At 44.9% G+C, this 14,941-nt stretch overlaps 1 protein-coding gene across 1 annotated transcript in view; it reads right to left on the bottom strand.

Annotated features, from left to right (window-relative positions):
• PITPNC1 (phosphatidylinositol transfer protein cytoplasmic 1) overlaps positions 1-14,941 on the bottom strand; it is a 263,263-nt gene that overhangs the window by 89,435 nt on the left and 158,887 nt on the right. The gene's annotated exons all lie outside the window — the stretch shown is intronic.

Here is a 14,941-nt window from a genome sequence, read left to right as displayed (position 1 = left end):
GTAAAAAAATAAAGATTATAAATTACTGAAGTCAGACAGACCTGGTTTTAGTTTTGGATTTATCACTTGATAGCCATGTGACTTTGGACAAGTCACTGAACTTGTCTGAACCCCAGCAATATTGAAACAGGTAAAATAATGATTACTTAACAGTGACATTGTGAGGGTTAAATAAAATCATGTGCATAAAACGTAACAGTGCTGGGCATCAAGCCAACTTTGCACAGAGGGCAGCAAATCAGTATGAGGCTGCAGCTGAACTTGACGTAAAAGGCGGCCTCTCTTTTTGTCAGCACAGGGGACAAAAACCCCAAATGCACACCATCCTGGCGTCCCCGTCTCCTTGAGCCCATTCTGTGTATTCAGTAGACTGTAAGGGTTAGCGTAGCTTGAGAAGAGGATTTTGATGGATGTCGATGTAGCCTTCCTCCTGCTGGCACTGAGCAGGGCATTCACCTTCTCTACCACCAGAGATGGGATTGAAGACTACTGGCTAAAACGACCTAGCAACTCCACTGGGAGCTGCTGGTGTTGGAGGAGTGAGGCTTGGGCCAATACGCTCACAGTCCAAGAGGTTGGCTCCTTTATTTATTTATCCAATGTACATAGAGCACATATTCTATACCTGGCACTGGTCTAAGAGCTTCCAAGTTCTAATTCCTTTATTCCTTGTCACCATCCTATGAAGTAGGAACTATTAGCATCAGCCCTGTGTTAAAGATGAGGAAACGGAGGCACAGAGAGGTTAAGTAAATGGCCCATGATCACATAGGTAGTGAGTAGTAGAGTTGGGATTGAAAGTCTGGCGGCCTGGTCCCTGAGTCCATGCGCTTGATGACCACCTCACTGGTTCTCAGCATGGGATCTCTGAACCTGTAGCAGCAGCACCCTGGAACTTCTCAGAAAGGCAAATTCTTGGGGAAAACGTCAGACCCAGTGAATCAGAAACTCTGGGGATGGAGCCCAGGCATCTGTGTTTAACAAGCCCTCCAGGGATGCTGATGCAGGCTTAAGTTGGAAAACCACCTCACTATACCACGCACGGGAAGGAAAGAGAGAGAATGCATTACCTAAAACCCCGAGGTCCACAACATGCACCCTCGCCCCACACGGTCACCCCATCGTGACCGTGATCTCCTTTCAGCCCAGCTGAGACCCCCCCAAATGGCACCTGTGCAAGAAGGCAGAGGCCTTCGATGTGCCACTGATAATTCTTCTGACATCACATGCCTGTGTGCATTCGGTGTTCATCTGTCTTAATCTGAGTGAAACAAGCAAGCTGAACGTGACTAAGGAAACATGGAAACAATCAATCCCAGTAATTGCCTTTATGGAGAATGAAGCCCTGCGATCATTCATTAACAGTTTCTTTGCTGTCTCTTCTCAAACCTCTCACTGCACAACTGCTGCCCTCACACCCAGACCCAGGGAGTTCTCCAAGGAGGGGCCTCCCATAGTGAATCGAGATGGAGCGGCTCAGAGCCCCACGGTAGAGCTCTCAATCAACACGTGAACTTGAGGACACACACCTGCAGAGACGCTTTTAAAAATAACAAGCTTCAGGTGAACCGATCTGTCCTTTTTAACCCATAATTCATGAGGCTAAATCCAACGTGTGCACAGTACAAGGTGGCGAGAGAACAGAGCTGTCCAGGGTGGGGAGGTGGGTCTGGGTGCGTCAGAGTGGAACCCCGCAAGGAGTTTTTATCGGTTGAATCTCTAAACCACTTAACTAAGGTCAAACAAATGAATTTTAGCATTTGGGTATTAAACCCAAATACAAAATGCAAAACTCTTATGCAAGTTAACAGATGTTGTTATTTTTGAGTCAAGGACTTAGGTTATTTTCATGTCAGAATGGCAACCCTGCCAGAGGCTAGAAGTGCACCTGGTTTCCGCAAGGCAGACCGGGGTCAGCCAGGCCAGCTCCAGGCTGGTCAGTGCTGTCTCCTTCAGCAGTGGTTTGGGACTGATAATCCCCTCGGGATAGCTGATGGCTGGTTCTCGGAGCCTTGGAGTGTGTACTGTCTCATGGTAAAATCAGAAGTATCTCTGGCTCGGGGCATTTTTAGTGCTATCACTAAAATCTTTCTGGCCAGCATCTTTTTATCCATCTTGAGATAAACTCCTGCTTATCCCCAAGCAGGTTAGCGTCCCTAAAAATCCAGCCCTCTAATCCTAGTCGAGTCTGAACTGTTAAGCAAGGCTTTTTTCCTTTCTCCCTGGCTGGCTCCCTACTGCATCTCACCACCGAGGTTATCTTAAACCCTCTTCCCTTCTCAAGACCCCGCACCTGGTTTCACTCTTCCTCCCTCGCAGTTGATAATTTTGATTCATAGTTTAACGAAGACACAGACCACGTGACAGAAACACCTACAACTTCCTTCTCTTCCATTGTCGCAAATCTTCTGCTTATTCCTTTATTTTTTTAAAAATTTATTTATTTAATTTATTTTATTTTTGGCTGTGTTGGGTCTTTGTTGCTGCATGCGGGCTTTCTCTAGTTGTGGCGAACGGGTGCTACTCTGTTGCGGTGCATGAGCTTCTCAGTGTGGTGGCTTCTCTTGTTGCGGAGCATAGGCTCTACGCGCGCGGGCTCAGTAGTTGTGACTTGCGGGCTCTAGAGCGCAAGCTCAGTAGTTGTGGTGCACGGGCTTAGTTGCTCCGTGGCATGTGGGATCTTCCCGGACCAGGGCTCGAACCCATGTCCCCTGCACTGGCAGGCGGATTCTTAACCACTGAGCCACCAGTGAAGTCCTGCTTATTCCTTTATGATGCTTCTTATTCTTCATGAATCAGAGAAAGATGCTGCCCTCTTTATCCCAATGGAAAAATAATATAATGATCAGAACTGAGACATAGGAGTCATCAGACCTGAGATGTATCAACTTGGGCAAATTATTTTCCCATCCCCAGCCTGTTTCCTCATTTACAGAATGGGGACTATCCTTCCCTACTCTGTAGGCATGCTGAGAAGATAAATGAGATCATTCAGGTAAACCCAGCACAGTGCCTGGCACAGAACAGGTGCAGGGTTAAAAATATATGTAAGTCTCTTCTCCAGAAACTTGTTTCATTGATTATTTGCATCTTCTCCCTGCTTCCTTTCTACCGTCTAAAAATAAAATGAAAAGTATCACATTCTTTCTTTCTTCCTTCCTTCTTTCCTTCCTTCCTTCCTTCCTTCTCTCCTCCCTCCCTCCCTCCCTCTCTCTTTCTTTGGCTATGCCGGGTCTTAGTTGCCGTGTGTGGGATCTTTTAGTTGCGGCATGTGGGAATCTTTAGTTGCAGCGTGTGGGATCTTTTTAGTTGCGGCACGCATGACCTAGTTCCCTGACCAGGGATCAAACCCGGAGCCCCTGCATTGGGAGCGTGGAGTCTTAACCACTGGACCACCAGGGAAGTCCCCAAAGTGTCATATTCTTAAAAAACAAACAAGCATCAAGTTCCCTCAGTTATGTTTCTTCCTCAATCTACAACCAATCCCATTCCTCCTCATCTTCACAATCAAACTCTATTAAAAGAACAGTCGATGCTTGCTGGCTCTACTTTTTCATCTCCTACCATTTTTTTCTCAACCAGTACAATATGATATGGAAATGACTGATGATCAAAGAATTTCCAAAGCAGCAATTGATTCTGTATCCACGCCCTGTAGGGCTCTCTACACTGTTCTGTGTGACGAAGCAATTCCTCCTACGACAGCAGCTCCTTCCCAGCCTTCTCTTCCCTCCTCCATTCCTTCAATGAAGGTGGTCCCTTAGGTTCTGCCCTCCACCCTATTTTCTTGCACCAAGTGATCTCATCTGCTCCTGACTTTTCCATGACCCTTTTTTATGAATCCTCCCAAATTGACATCTTTCACCCCAACTGCCCTTGTCACAGGTCCAGTTGCCCACTGGCTGTCCCCAACAAGGGTCCTCTAGGCCCACCAAACTTGAATGGTCCACACCGAACTCGAATGTTCTTCTGCACTGCACGAGTTTCCCAGGGCTGTCAAATTACCACGAATGTGGCTTAAAACAACACAAATGTAACCTCTCACAGTCCTGGAGGCCGTAAGTCTGAAATCAAGGTGTTGGCGATGTCGTGCTCCCTCTGAAGGCTCTAGGGAAGCATCCTTCCTTGCCTCTTCCAGCTTCTGGTGGTCCCAGGTGCTCCTTGGTCTGTGGCTCAACTCCAATCTCTGCCTCTGTCTCCAATCACCTTCTTCCCTCCGTGTGTCTCTGTGTCCTCTTCTTGTAAGACATAAGTTATTGGATTTAGCCCACCTTAAATCCAGTGTGATTTCATCTCTCATCTCAAGGTCCTTAAGTAATTACACCTGCAAAGACCCTACTTCCAAATAAGATCACACTTGAGGTTCCGGTGGATATGAATATTTAGGGGGACATTATTCCATCCACTACACTCACCCATCACATCCAGTGAACCCCCAAGTTCTGCTGACTCAGTTTCTCTCCTTAAGGGGAAGACCTGGAGTCTTCTGTATCTGACCCGAATCTTCTTTCCGGCTTTGCCCTGTATTCATCCCATGGCCAGTCACAGAAGACCGCTTTCCATTCCCTGGAACACTTCTGGCTACCATGCTTTTATGCCTACAGTTCCCCCAGCCTGACATTTCCTTCCTAAATTATACCCATCAGCCATCTCAAACCACTTCAGAATGATTATCCCTTGTATGCACGTAGCATTCTGTTTGTTCGTCACAGCACTATCTCCTTTTCCATCATCACAATGAGCTGTCTGTGTGTCTGGCTCCCCAACGAGATGATAAGCTCCAATACTATTCCAACACCAGGATCCCTCCCCTACTCCCCACTGCCATTAGGAATGGCTTAAGTCACTTTCCCTCCAGTTATTCAGGCATCAGAGCATCTACTTTAATTTCAATTTGCTCAAATCTGCTTTCTGTGACAAAGGGCTTTGCTCCAGCTGGGAAGATACCATCTAACCTAGTCATTCTCAAATATCCAGTGGGTGGAGAAGGGAGCACCCCATCTTCCAACCCTGGACTTTCTCAAAATGTATGCCAGCCCCTAAAGATTCTGACCCATTTCCTAGGGTGAGGGGGATTCCATATCACCGAGGGAACTGTCAGAGTGTAGGAGCAGAAAAAAAGTTGGGAATCCTGACACAACCAAACTGTTACATGATGCAAGAAGAGAGACATCAGGAGTGTCACCAACTGGCTAAAACTGGAAGATGTCCAAGGGATTCAGAGGACTCATGTTCTCCATGTCATTTGGGAACACTGAATGCTTAAAGTTCCATTTGGCCCATAGCAACGTGGAGGAAAGGCTAAAATACCAAGGTAGGGACCTCCCTGGTGGCTCAGTGGTTAAGAATCCGCCAGCCAATGGTCATGGGTTTGATCCCTGGTCTGGGAAGATCCCACATGTCACGGAGCAACTAAGCCTGTGCGCCCCAACTACTGAGCCTGCGCTCTAGAGGTCGAGAGCCACAACCACTGAGCCCGTGTGTCACAACTACTGAAGCCCACGTGCCTAGAGCCCGTGCTCTGCAACAAGAGAAGCCACCGCAATGAGAAGGCTGCGCACCGCAACGAAGAGTAGCCCCTGCTCGCCGCAACTAGAGAAAGCCCGTGCAGCAACAAAGACCCAATGCAGCCAAAAATAAATAAATAAATTTTAAATACCCAAGGTAGACAGAATTCTAAGATGGTCTCCAAGATTCGCAGCCCCTGGTATAATCTTGCACACTTTGTATAATCCCTCCCCTTAAGTGTAGACAAGACCTGTGAATATGATGGGATAGTTGCTCTTCTGATTAGATTACAAAGGTGATCAGATTATGTTACATTATATAAGACTTCTTTTTAGAAGAAGCAGGTTGATTTTGAGGAAGTAAGCGGCCATATCCTGAGAGGGCCACGTGGCTAGAACCTGAGGGAGGCCTCTAGGAGCAAAGAGTGACCCCTGGAGGCCAGCGAACTAGAAAACCAGACTTCAGCCCTACAACCGCAAGGAACAGAATCCTGCCAACAACCAGAGAGCCTGGAAGAGGACCCTGAGCCTCAGATGAGACTGGAACTGTGGCTGAGACCTTGATTTCAACCTGACTGAGACTCTGAACCAAGGACCCAGCTAACCTGAGCCCCAGTGAAAACTCTTGAGAAAATGAATGTGTGATGTTTTAAGTAACTAAGTTTGTGGGAAATTTATTATATAGCAATAGAAAACCAATATAATACCAAACCTCAAGAATCCAACCATTGCTTCCCTGCCAAATCACCCATTTGGTTCTCATGTGAGTAAAGTATCACTGACTTTGAGGTTTGAACATATCTAGGGAAATGGGACGGGAAATCTGTACTCTTTCTTATTTGTTCCACCTGTGATGTCATCCACTTTGTCAATGGCCACTACTTATTGCCCAGGGCGATATTTACTAGGAACTGATGCCACAAAACTTGCCATTGACTGGTGTCCAGATGCAGCAGCGTGCACCTAGCCCACAGGGAGCGAGTAGTGCTGTTCAGGAGAAAGAATGCAGGTTTTGGAATGAGACAGCCTTTAATTCAAACGCCAGCTTCTTTTCACACAAACTGAGACTTTGGGCAAATTCCTTCATCACCCTGAGCTTCAGTTTTCTCATCTGTAAAATGGATACAATACCAGCCTCACAGCTGTGGGGTGAGATAACAAATGTCCAAGGCCAGGCAGTATCTGGCTGAACAGACACTAGAGAAATGTTGGCCCACCCCGTTGTACCCCTCCCCATGAAATCCCACAGACTATATGGAGAGTAAATAGAGCTGGTATGTCTGTAGGGGGACCCTTCCACTGTGTATGTGCAAGGATGTCCTGGGAGGTTGTGGGTTTGCTGAAGTGGTGGCAACACAACACCTGATTGGTCCTTCCAATGACATGGATGGTGGCCAAGCCACAGAGCAGGCTTGGGTTCCTCCAGCCTTGCTGTGACCCCTGACCTGCTGTGTTTTGAGGACGTGTCATCACATCTTCCAGGTCCATCCTCTTACTGTCCTCCTTTACCTAAAGGCCTAGCAGCTCCTCTTTCTGCACAGGGGCCCTCTCCCCTCACCTCTTCTCAGATTTCCTTGATCCCCTGCCAACTACACGTAGGGAAACAAGAATACTACCAGAATTTCAGTGAACTTTCTTCTTTCCTAGATCTAAAGGTTTTGTGCCTGTTGGTTCACTCAGCCTTATTTTAAAAACCGAGGCTCAGAAAAGTTAAGAAATAGCATCAAAAAACAACATTTGGGAACCCTAGGGGGTCCCATGAGATGAGCCTGCTTACAGGCAGAGGGTTGGGCCAGTGACTCCAGAGCAGTGAAATGAAGCAGGGAGAGGGGCCATGAAACGCCCTCATCCCCCAGAGCCTGGGGGACGTCATGAGTCATTTCGGCCCCTCCCTGCCCTCCTTCCTCCCCTGGGCCCATTCAAGATCTGGAACCTTCTCTCTCATGAAAAATCTTTTTCTCTCTCGTTAACTAGAAAAGCAGCTTGGCCAGGAGAATCATAACAAATATTCACTTTATTAGACCCAGGGTTTACTTTGTCCCTAACCCTCTAAAAATAACACTGGTATCATGGAGAAATCAGATAAAAAAGGCAAAAGATCTCCTATCATCTCCTCTTTGGTTTTCTAGCTTAGATCCTCCCAAGCCAGAAGAGTCTCACTAGTACTGCTTTCATCTGCTCCCTACCAGGACCAACTTCCTTTGTAGCCAGTATCTGAGCATCTTTAATTTGCCTTTCAAACACAATGTTATCCACTGGAATGAACCTCTTACTGCAAAGTGATCATCAGGTACCTGTGAAATCTCCAGCACCTAAAACCGATTGTGCAGAAAAGCAGTGTTCTCTGTTGAAGATTAAACACGTGTAGTCTACTTGTATGTATTGGAAGTGATGGGAGAATCTGCAGTCGTGAAGAAGAATGCCAGGAAAGACAAGTGAAGTACCTGGGCCCCTGCAAGAATAATTTCCAGACACAGGCACACCCAGGTTCAGTGTTGGGAAAGGAAAGTAGCATATGCAAAATACATGGCAGAGCTGAATTTTCAATTCACTACAGCCATGTTTTGGAAAAATGAAAGAGATATTTTTAGTCCAGTGATTGATTAGGGTTGCTATGGCAATAAGAAACACTTAAGAGAAGGAAACTGAATGTAAGCAAGTCTTAAAGAGAAAGGTGCAAGTGCACTGGGAATTTCACAGTCAGTTTCTGGGTGGTGCTGGCTGCAGTTTCCACACCTGCCTAGGGCGAGAGGGGATGGTGGCTGCAGAGAACGGGCCAGGGAGACAAGTCTGAGGCTCTCTGGGGGCTCTGCACTTCAAAAACATGCAGTGGCGAAACTTCTGGAAGAACTGCACCATCCACTTTGATGATCATCATTATTATCATACTATACCCGCCATAGCACCTAGCGCATGGTGAAAACTGTAAGCTAAAGGGTACTAATCCCTCCCCATACCCGTAAAGTAAAAATCATATTCTAACAGTATGTTTCAAAAACTTACTTAATGATGCTTCATCTGGTGGGCTTGTTAAAAACAGATCCCAGGCTCCTCTCCTAATGACTTGCTTTCAGAAAGTTGGTGGAGTCCCAGAGCCCACACCTGAACCTAGAACTTGTTTTTCTTTTTAAAATAACGTTATTCACATCCGATATTATTCACCCATTTCAAGTGTACAGATCAGTGTTTCTTAGTCTGTTCACAGAGTTGTGCAGCCATCACCAAGATCTGAGTTTAAAACATTTCATCACCCTAAACAGAAGCCCTGTGCCCATTAGCAGTCACTCCCACCTCCCCCTTACCCCATGCCTGAAGAAACCACTAAGCTACTTTCTGTCTCTGACTTGTCTATTCTGGACATTTCATACAAATGGAATCATATAATATGTGGTCTTTTGTGTTTGGATTCTCTCACTTAGCATCATTTTTTATGGCAGAATAATATTCCATTGTATGGATATACCATATTTAACTTACCCATTCATCAACTGATGGACATTTTCTTCCAGTTTTTGGCTATTATGAATAATGCTGCCATGGACATTCTTGTAGATGTTTTTGTGTGAACACATGTTTTTATTTCTCTTGGGTATACACTTAGAGTGGAATTGCTGGTCATACGGTACCTCTACGTTTAACTTTTTGAGGAACTACCAGATGGTTTTCCAAAATGGCTGCACCATTTTGCATCCCCACCAGTAGTGTCTGAGGGTGTCAGGTTCTCCACATCCTTGCAGCACTTATAAGTGCCCAGTGTTTCTTAATCCCAGAAAGTTCTGAAATACCTTTGGGTCAAAATGACGATCCCAGGTAACCATTCCTCATGTCCAACTGAGACACACAGACATGACTCAATACTGAGGTAAAAATGACAATAGTATGGATACTGTACTATCATCAGGCACTCTTCCAAGTATGTGGTATATAATAATTAGTCTATTAACTCCATAACCCTCATATAACTCTATGAGGGATATACTACTGTTACCCCCATCTTACAGATAAGGAAACAAAGGCAGGGAAAGGTTGCGTAGCATGCCCCAAATCATAACATTTACATGATAGAGCTGGGATGGATTCAACTCAGGCTGTCTGGCTCTGAGTTCAAGCTCATGACTCCACATCCTGCTGCCTGTTGAGTATTAGGAAAGCACACGACTGTTTCCAGTGGAGTTGAGTGCTCAGTTGGGGGTGATGGTGGCTAAGGCCCCTCAGCATGCCCTGTGGCCACTGAGAGCAAAGAAAATATGTCCATGTGCATCCATTCAATGAGAGATGTGCCTCTCCTAAACACGCCCAAAGAAGGAAAAACAGGAGGTACCCGAAAGATGAATTGGGGAAATATTCATTTAAGAAATTCACGGGACTTCCCTGGTGGCGCAGTGGATAAGACTCTGCACTCCCAATGCAGGGGGCCCGGGTGTTTGATCCCTGGTCAGGGAACTAGATCTCATATGCATGCCTCAACTAAGAGTTCTCATGCCACTGAGGAGTCTGAGTGCCGCAACTGGGGAGCCCGTGTGCCGCAACTAAGGAGCCCACGTGCCACAACTACTGAAGCCCGCGCGCCTAGAGCCCATGCTCCACAACAAGAGAAGCCACCGCAATGAGAAGCCCGCTCACTGCAACGAAGAGTAGCTCCTGTTCTCCGCAACTAGAGAAAGCCTGCGCACAGCAACAAAGACCCAATGCAGCCAAAAATAAATGAATAAATAAATAAATTTATAAAATAGATAAATAAAATATAATAAAATGGTAAAATGTTTTGTTTTAAAAAAAACAAACAAAATGTTATGCAGGGTCGTGGTGGCCAGTGAGGCATGTCCTTGGAACTTCCTGGACCAAATAAGAAAAGTTTGAAAACCGCTGATTGAGCCCAATAATTCGATGCTTTATTTCTGGTTAGCAGCCGGAATCCTTCCATGTCTGAGAGCAACACTTTACAAGGAGGCTTGGAGTCAAGAAAATTAAATGGAAGAGTTGAGAAGCTGGCTTGGGGTAGAGGAAGTATTTATAGGCTTTTAAAAGATCATTTCCTTTTAGGACTTCCCTGGTGGTACAGTGATTAAGACTCTGTGCTCCCAATGCAGGGGGGCCGGGTTCCATCCCTGGTTAGGGAACTAGATCCCACAGGCCGCAACTAAGAGCCCACATGCGGCAACTAAGATCCCGCGTGCCACAATTAAGACCCAGCGTGGCCAAATAAATAAATAAACATTAAAAAAAAAAGATCATTTCCTTTTAGCTTTTATCTGGAATTCAGTGCATTCCTCTCTGACCATCTTGTTCTGACTGCAAGCAACATGCGTTCCCTCCTGTCAATGAACATAAAACTCTATATAGACTTGACCTTCTCTCTAATGGAACCCCACGGAAGACATCGATTCCCTGGTACTATATTGTATCTTATCATATTAAATGCACTCCAAAGCCACAGAGGGAATTTCAGCTTGAGATGGGATCCTTAATAAAACTGGATTTGCAAATGCTTCCTCCTGTCACTAACAGAAGACTTACATCCAGAATGTTCCAGTGAACCTGGTGAAATAGGTGTAGAGTTTAGGATTTATTACCTTCTAGGAATCTGGGGCTGGAGCCTGTGCTGTTTGTAAAACAGGAGACTGTGGGTGGTGAATCTGTATGTAGAGGCAGTAGACAACCTAGATTTTCAAGTACCTTTCGACTTTCTTTATTTTTCTTCAGAAAAAAATTTATCCATTTGGACAGAAAATTTGCCCCACAGTTGGAAGGTTATATATATATATATATATATATATATATATATATATACTCTTTTGTGCATAGAAAATCTTCAATAGACACAACAATTTCAAGAAGGTGTATGTCTGGTTGTCCCGCATCTACTCAGAATCTCAGTCATCCTGCAGGGAAAGATGCAAAGGGAAGAAGGGGAGATATCTGGGCTTCCTTGTCCGTTCTGGGTTCCGAGGGTCACATATGATTTTATACATCTGGGTGGGTGGTCCTAGAGACAGGATAGTTGGAAAAAAATTGCAAAGAAGATTGGTCCAGAAAAATGAGATGAGGAACCCAAGTGGGGAAAAAAAGTGGAAGACTTTTAAAGCAAAGAGAAGGCAAAAAGGAATCACATGTAAATAATAAAGATGAGGATGAATCAGAGAGTGATTTCCCAAATACAGGCTGCATCGGAAGAAAAATGTGGCCAAGAGGAGCGGTAGGGCCTGAAAGAGAAGTGGGGGAGGGTGAGAGGAAGGCAGTGTGTAGAAGGCAGAGCATGGAAATACAGCAGGAAACAGCTGTTTGTATCCCAGCCCACTGTGAGGAAATGAATGACAGCCTCTCCGCTGCTTCTCACCAGCCTGCACCCTACACTGAGGCTTCTGTTCATTCATTAGTTCCTCCATTGATGAAGCCTCGTCCCTCTTCTGACATGCTGAGTAACAGCCACTCACTGGAGAAGCGAGGCCAGGAGGGAGAAAGAGCAAATGCATGAATGAAAGTATGTTTTCTCAATGGGGCATTGTCTGCTACTGGCGCTTCTATGAAAATTGAGGAGGGAAACTAAATTCAGGCTCATCCAATCTAGAGCTGGACCTGCCAAGGCAGAAATAAGCACAGGATGCTTGTGAATACCAATAGCTACACATGACAGAGGCAGGACAAGGAGTGAAGGAGCAGGCGGAATATGTCAAATGAAAAAGAACTGCATGTAAATAAGAGAGATTGGAATGAATCAGTGACTCCCAAATATAGGCTGGCATATGACCAGGGAGGAAACTTCCAGATTACAAGTCTTCTCAGTTAAAAATGGTAAGAATCACCCCTCTTAACCAACTGGGCAAATTCCTCACTTAAACACATACTATCATGTAGTTCTGAGTATCTTAGTGACTAGAAAAGTTGAAAGACATGGGGGCAACTTGCATTCACTTTATTTAATCACTGAAATGTACTATTTCAGCATATCCATATTTATATGTGTTTTATTTTATTTTTGCAGAAAGAAAGCTGTCCCACAAAATCTTCCAGGTTGTATTACTTTGATCTCACCAACTTAAACTGAACACAACTCCATAGGTATCAATAAATTGTAGAAGAGAAATCTAATTTTCAGTATAAGTAGAAAATAGAAAAGAAGGAAAGGAGTACTTCTTAGGGAAATCTATTGAAAATGCCTTTAAACAAATATTTTTTTCTTTGGTGATTATCCTCTGCAAAGTCATTCTTAGCAGTGTTTAAAAAGATGCAAACATGGACCTAGAGATTATCATACTAAGTGAAGTAAGTCAGAGAAAGACAAATATCATATGATATCGCTTATATGTGGAACGTAAAAAAGATACAAATGAAGTTATTTACAAAACAGAAACAGACTCACAGACATAGAAAACAAACTTATGGTTACCAAAAGGGAAAGGCGGGGTGGGGGAGGATAAATTAGGAGTTTGGGATTAATAGATACACAATAGTATATATAAAATAGATAGGGCTTCCCTGGTGGCGCAGTGGTTGAGAGTCCGCCTGCTGATGCAGGGGACACGGGTTCGTGCCCCGGTCCGGGAAGATCCCACATGCCGCGGAGCGGCTGGGCCTGTGAGCCATGGCCGCTGAGCCTGCGCGTCTGGAGCCTGTGCTCCGCAACGGGAGAGGCCACAATAGTGAGAGGCCCACGTATCGCAAAAAAAAAAAAAAAAAAAAGATAAACGACAAGGTCCTACTGTATAGCACAGGGAACTACATTCAATATCTTGTAATAACCTATAATAGAAAAGAATCTGAAAACAAATATACAGATATATGTATAACAATCATTTTGCTGTATACCTGAAACTAACACAACATTGTAAATCAACTATACTTCAATTTTTAAAAAATGCAAATAACTTTAAAAGCTACATTATGGTAGAGAAGCATATTTTAGCTTCTGCTCTCCCCCCCACCAAAATGGCTGAATTAATTTTCTTTGATGTACAAAGAAGAGCTTGGGAACAGCTAGAGCAAATGGAACTGGGATAAATTGGACAAACAACACTGTCTGTTCCAAAGTCTTCTCCAGGCAGCAATCAGTTGGGTTGCTGAGATGTGGAGACAAGTCCTAGCCCTGCATAAGGAAAAAGGCACTTCGGCGAATAAGCTTGTTTGTAACTGGTTCACCCATGCAACCAAGTTCATTTTCTAAACTGAAATAAATCAGAATGCATAAGCTCACTGTCATCCCCATGTACTGCTGTCTTGGCTGTTTGGCCTAACAGAATTGACTTTGCTTGTAAAGAACTTGCAGGTTCTGTGTCACCTGATTCTTAAAAAAAAAATCATTACAGTTGGGAGTTCTTCAAAAAAAACTCTGGGGCTTCCCTGGTGGCGCAGTGGTTGAGAGTCCGCCTGCCGGTGCAGGGGACATGGGTTCGAGCCCTGGTCTGGGGGGATCCCACATGCTGCAGAGCAAATGGGCCCGTGAGCCACAACTACTGAGCCTGTGCATCTGGAGCCTGTGCTCCGCAACAAGAGAGGCCGCGATAGTGAGAAGCCCGCGCACCGCGATTAGGAGTGTCCCCCGCTTGCCACAACTGGAGAGAACCCTCGCACAGAAACGAAGACCCAACACAGCCAACCAATCAATCAATCAATAGAAATGCTGTAGAATTATTAAAAAAAAAAAAAACCCCTCGGGGATTATTTCTGTGAAACACTTCATAAAACAAAAAAATAAAAAAAATAAACTCTGGTATTTGAGTCATAGTAATCTCCAGGCAACACATTAGCCCACTAAAATTTAGGAAAAAAGTAACATTTACTGAAATAGAATTGGTCCACTGGCCTATTTAGTGGGCACGTAATAGCTCTGACCCTGAGAGAAGCTTCTGGAGCATCCTTAAGTTTTAGAAGACTGGCTTTGCAAAATCCAAGGTCTCATGGACAAACAGAGTGTGGGAAGTGTTGCATACTACAGCCTCCTTTTGGAGATTCACAACGATACTGTTATTCTACAATAACAAAATGTGTTAAAATCAGTATAACCCGGTGTTTCCTTTACTTAACTGGCTATGAACCACCTTAGTGATAGTTATAAATGGTTCCAGACTGTTTCTGTCTAAGTTTTTTTGAACCTGGAAGACTTCTGAACTTGGCTGCTCTGACTCTACGACACCAGCCTCATGCCATGACCCATGACTCACCTGACTTCACCACCTTCTCTGGGAGGATGGCCTGTGCCTTGCTCATCCAGCGTCCCCAGCTGGAAGACTGTTTCTATGGCCTGGTCCCTAACAGGTCCCAGCTCGTATGGCCCAATTTCTAAGAAGGGATACTTCTGTTGCCCCCTCCACCCCCAAATTACATACTGCCCCGGATACTCAGGGTTAACTGTGATGCAGAGACTTAACTCCCATCATTACCCCATCTCCATGATGCAAAAAAGGAATATTTAGGGACCTCCATTCTATCTTAGCTCA

Source organism: Mesoplodon bidens (assembly GCF_964165515.1).
Source record: "Mesoplodon bidens genome assembly, chromosome: 19".
Classification (NCBI taxonomy): domain Eukaryota; kingdom Metazoa; phylum Chordata; class Mammalia; order Artiodactyla; family Ziphiidae; genus Mesoplodon; species Mesoplodon bidens.
This window is presented reverse-complemented; position numbering and strand designations above follow the sequence as displayed.